Source organism: Atractosteus spatula, unplaced genomic scaffold (assembly GCF_055471065.1).
Source record: "Atractosteus spatula isolate fAtrSpa1 unplaced genomic scaffold, fAtrSpa1.hap1 Scaffold_45, whole genome shotgun sequence".
In the NCBI taxonomy this organism is placed as follows: domain Eukaryota; kingdom Metazoa; phylum Chordata; class Actinopteri; order Semionotiformes; family Lepisosteidae; genus Atractosteus; species Atractosteus spatula.
The window spans coordinates 76,792-82,024 of record NW_028296874.1 but is presented as its reverse complement, the minus strand read 5'-3'; the positions used below and the strand labels follow the sequence as shown (position 1 = coordinate 82,024).

The window sequence follows — 5,233 nt, the reverse complement described above, 5'->3', positions numbered from 1 at the left end:
TGGCTGGAAAAAGGCGGGACTTCCTTTTAATTTGGGTAAGTGACACCGCTGCTAGACAATCAACGCGGAGTTCCATTTTCTTCTACGGAAATACCGCCCTCACCTTGAGTGACTCGGGTCTGAACCAATCAGCGCCGCGATTCCGGCAGGAGGTGGGACGGATACAGCTCTCGGCCAATCACAATTTTAATTCCGGGACATTACTGAATTACGGCGGGCGGTGACACTTCCGAGAAATGTCCACTGGGTGGCGACAGAGATACACGAGTCTATGGCGGCGAATCTTAAGATCCTCGTTGTGCAGAGATTGAAAATCAATACAGATGGTAACTGTGACTTTTGTGACAGCAACTCTGAAAGCTAATGTAAAGAAGGAAACTAATACTGACATTACTTTTAAAGAAGTAACATCGTGCTACATTTAAACCCATTGAAAGTAATATGAAAATATCGTTTGTATTTAAAAAAAAATTATACTTCCACGATATAATAATTAACGAAATGCTGTGGGAGGAGACCCATGTTTGAACACTTTAAAACGGATGTAAATGCGTTTGTACAGACAATTTGAAACATGTACGGACCTTATCTGCTTTTGTTTACTATTAAACAAGATTACTTGTTTAATCTTTTTGCATGACATGTACATGTATTATTGGATGTACCCCTGACTATACTCTGTGTTATATGTAGTCTTGTTTTTATGGCATGTATTGTTGTTATAATTAAAAAGAAAAAAGACGCGAATCGATTACGTCAAAAGGAAGTCGCCCACAGTGCTTGTGGGAAATGTAGTCTCTCTAGTGCTCTATAGAGCACTACAGAACTCATGCGCTGCCCACGCGTTTTGCAGATTTGATTGAGCATCAGAATTAATTATACAATTTCAGCGTATTTATCGTGTCGCGGATTTCTATGTCTGTCTTACAAGACGGACTCGGCAGGAGCTGTTTCTTGCTCTCCGGAGTGAAGCTGCTCTGGGAAGAGACGAGCAAATCTTCAGACTCTTTGTAAATGAGACATCCTGACAGCTGCGCCGACCTGCTCTTTATTGACCTGTTGAACCTGTCTGTGTAAAGAGCAGGAGTATTGTGTACCCCTGATTATGTTATGTGTACTCTAGTGTGTATTTTTCTTTCTGTTTTCTGTCCTGTTTATTTCACAAGACGGACCCGGGCAGCAGCCTGTGTCTGCAGCGCTCATCCCGCCTGCATGTTTGCAAACTTTTCTCCTGTGTTTATTTTACTTTGTTAAATAAAACGTGGTTGCCGGGGAAACGGTGCTGCAGAAGTTGTTGGGATCTGACCTCCAGGAGGTAAACAGCCGGCTTTTTTAATCTAATCAGCGAGCAAAGCAGAAACGTTAGTCTAAAAAGCGCTGGCTGGAGTATTTTGTGGAAGAAACGGTGAGTCGCAGGCTGTGGGACAGGACTATCAGGGACACATCAGCGCTGGACACCAGACTCACACCGCTGGGCTCACTGCACCATGAGCGAGTCCGTCGGCGCCTCCTCCTGCTGGGGTGTGTTACTGCAGGAGTGAGGAGTCTCCGGTCTCCGGTCGCGTCATGATCTGCAAGTGGAGTGAAAAGGTGAGAGACGGCGGCACAGTGGGTTCCAGCGCTGGGACCCTGGATTTAGTTCCTGGGGTGCTGTGTGTGCGGAGCTTGCATGCTCTGCCCCTGTTCTCATGGGTCTGGTTTCCTGGGGTGCTGTGTGTGTGGAGTTTGCATGCTCTGCCCCTGTTCTCATGGGTCTGGTTTCCTGGGGTGCTGTGTGTGTGGAGTGTGCATGCTCTGCCCCTGTTCTCATGGGTCTGGTTTCCTGGGGTGCTGTGTGTGTGGAGTTTGCATGCTCTGCCCCTGTTCTCGTGGGTCTGGTTTCCTTGGGTGCTGTGTGTGTGGAGTTTGCGTGCTCTGCTTATGTTCTCGCGGGTCCAATTTTCTGGGATGCCGTGTGTGTGGAGTTTGCGTGCTCTGCTTATGTTCTCGTGGGTCCAGTTTTCTGGGGTGCCGTGTGTGTGGAGTTTGCGTGCTCTGCTTATTTTCTCGTGGGTCCGGTTTTCTGGGGTGCTGTGTGTGTGGAGTTTGCATGCTCTGCTTATGTTCTCGTGGGTCTAGTTCTCTGGGGTGCTGTCTGTGTGGAGTTTGCATGCTCTGCTAATGTTCTCGTGGGGCAAGTTCCTGGGGTGCTGTGTGTGTGGAGTTTGCATGCTCTGCTTATATTCTCGTGGGTCTAGTTCCTGGGGTGCTGTGTGTGTGGAGTTTGCGTGCTCTGCTTATGTTCTCGTGGGTGCGGTTTCCTTGGTTGCTGTGTGTGTGTAGTTTGCGTGCTCTGCTTATGTTCTCGCGGGTCCAGTTTTCTGGGGTGCCGTGTGTGTGGAGTTTGCGTGCTCTGCTTATTTTCTCGTGGGTCCGGTTTTCTGGGGTGCTGTGTGTGTGGAGTTTGCATGCTCTGCTTATGTTCTCGTTGGTCTAGTTTTCTGGGGTGCTGTGTGTGTGGAGTTTGCGTGCTCTGCTTATTTTCTCGTGGGTCCGGTTTTCTGGGGTGCTGTCTGTGTGGAGTTTGCATGCTCTGCTAATGTTCTCGTTAGTCAAGTTCCTGGGGTGCTGTGTGTGTGGAGTTTGCATGCTCTGCTTATATTCTCGTGGGTCTAGTTCCTGGGGTGGTGTGTGTGTGGAGTTTGCATGCTCTGCTTATATTTTCATGGGTCTAGTTCCTGGGGTGCTGTGTGTGTGGAGTTTGCATGCTCTGCCCCTGTTCTCGTGGGTCCGGTTTTCTGGGGTGCTGTGTGTGTGGAGTTTGCATGCTCTGCTTATGTTCTCGTGGGTCTAGTTTTCTGGGGTGCTGTCTGTGTGGAGTTTGCATGCTCTGCTAATGTTCTCGTGGGTCTAGTTCCTGGGGTGCTGTCTGTGTGGAGTTTGCATGCTCTGCCCCCATTCTAATGGGTCTGGTTTCCTGGGGTGCTGTCTGTGTGGAGTTTGCATGCTCTGCCCCTGTTCTCGTGGGTCTGGTTTCCTGGGGTGCTGTGTGTGTGGAGTTTGCATGCTCTGCTTATGTTCATGTGGGTCCGGTTTCCTTGGGTGCTGTGTGTGTGGAGTTTGCATGCTCTGCTTATATTCTCGTGGGTCCGGTTTTCTGGGGTGCTGTCTGTGCGGCGCTGACTAAAGCAGTGACCTCCTTCCTCTACAGATTTTTTTTTTATTCTGGTGGGATCATCAGCAGACTTGATTCCTTTCACAGAGTCAGCAGTAGATACACAGTTGTTAGCATAGGAGGAGTACAGAAGAGGTGACAGCAGTCCTGGGGACCCTGGTATCTCTTCCACTGAGGACCGTCTGGCACAACCAGAGGTGTGAAATTGAAATTCTTTGGAAGGAATGGGAAGCTAAAGGCAGAGTCACAATCTCTGATACATCTAATCAAAACAGTAAGTTCTTTAAAACAACTAAAAAATTGTCATATATATAAACAAATTTGCAAGTCAAGGTGTACCACTAAAACCCCCAGGAAAAAAATCCCCACCTGATCGTATCGGAGTCGAGGAGAAAGCCAGGGCCCAGGCGCTGCGAGGCTGCAATGCCAACCAGTCCGTCAGTACAGGTGTCGCTACACACGAAAAAAAAAAAACCTTTCCTGTTCATCACCTGTCAGGTTTCAAGTCATCGGAGAAGGACGGGCGTCTTCAAGCTGGTCTTCAGCTGAGGCTCTGAGGAGCTCCTGACAGACACGAGTGGAGTTTCGCTTTCAACACCACTGTGGTCAGTAAAGGTTTAATATTCTTAAACACCGAGAGCTGGAGTTTCTCTGAACGTGATCTACATCACAGCGGCTATGTTTCATTCACACCGGAACTCACAACACACACAAACAGTGCAAGTTAACGTGACCTTAAAAATACGCATCGTATGACATAATATATTTGTGAAGCAACCCGAAGGCGCTGATTTCACAGGCGTCTCCCTGATGTGCTGTAGAGTGGGACTGCTGGACGATGGACGGACGAGTCGCCCCTTCCTGCAGATGCAGTACTTTGACACCAGAGGGGTGAAAACATTTGTAGAAAATTCATTTTCAGATACGTTGTGTTTTCTTGAGAGAGGGAGTCTTCATTATCCCCGAGGTGGGCATGTGTTTCATGGCAGTAGGCAGTATATAGAAAAGCACACAAACTAACAACACACAGGCACATGCCCAAGACAGTCATCTGTTGAGATCACACACTGTATTATTATTACTGAGATACAGGCTCACTGTCTGTTCCTCAGGCAGGTGTGGGATACATTTGGGTCTTCATCACACAGTTGCTATTGCCTGATTGTGGTCTCTGAACCTGTACTTGTCAGAGTCTGTATCTCTCTGCTGGTTCTTAGCCTGGACAAATATCCAGCTAGATAAGATAAGATTTCATTGTCCCCCGAGGGAAATTTTGTGTGGACACCCAGCACTCCTGTCCATTTAAATAGAATGCAAACAAAAAAAAAGAAGAAAAGAAAAACATTGCACATCGCTCTATTGCACCTGTACAATATAACACATAGCAACATGTAACTTTTATAACACATCACAAAACATATCGCACTCAAGTGGGTTGTAAGAGTCAAAATTGTGTTTATCCTTGACATTTGCATTGGCAGCTTTAATGGATAGTGGAACACAGGTATGTTTGTATCTGTTTGACTTATATTTGGGAACCTAAAAACGTTTGACAGAAGGAAGAGGTTGGTATTCAGAGCTGAGGATGTGGGAGGGATCTGATATATTTCTTCCTGCCTGTTTGATGAGGGACTTTTCAAAGATTGTCTGCAAGGAGAGATGCCGTTTCACTCCCATGACCTTCAAAGCTGTCTGGAAGAGGCGGTTATTTGTGATTTTAAATGAACTGATAGTTCAGTACAGATACACTGTAATACCATATCTGATAATGCTCTCGATTACAGCACGGTAGAAGAGTAGCATTACTTCTTGTCCAACCCCAAGCACTCTTAGTCTTCGCAGGAAATGTAAACTCTGCAGCAGACCAGACACTCTCAACACGAGTAGTCCAGCAACAGGTTACTGCCTATGTGTACACCTAAGTACTTATATGAATCAACCTGAGTGACAAATTCATTGTGGATTACTACATGCGTGTGATCACCAACTGCTCTGGGATCAAAAACTATTTCGTTTGTTTTTTTAACATTGAGAATTAGGCTATTGTTGTCACACCATTGCACAAACCTTTAGACTTCT

General features: G+C 46.7%; 1 long non-coding RNA gene across 1 annotated transcript; it reads left to right on the top strand.

Annotated features, from left to right (window-relative positions):
* Positions 1–785: 785 nt before the first annotated feature.
* On the top strand, positions 786–4,498 carry LOC148806857 (uncharacterized). Its single transcript, XR_016089181.1, has 2 exons — positions 786–1,590; positions 3,653–4,498. It is a non-coding gene; the product is annotated as an uncharacterized LOC148806857 (long non-coding RNA).
* Positions 4,499–5,233: the final 735 nt, after the last annotated feature.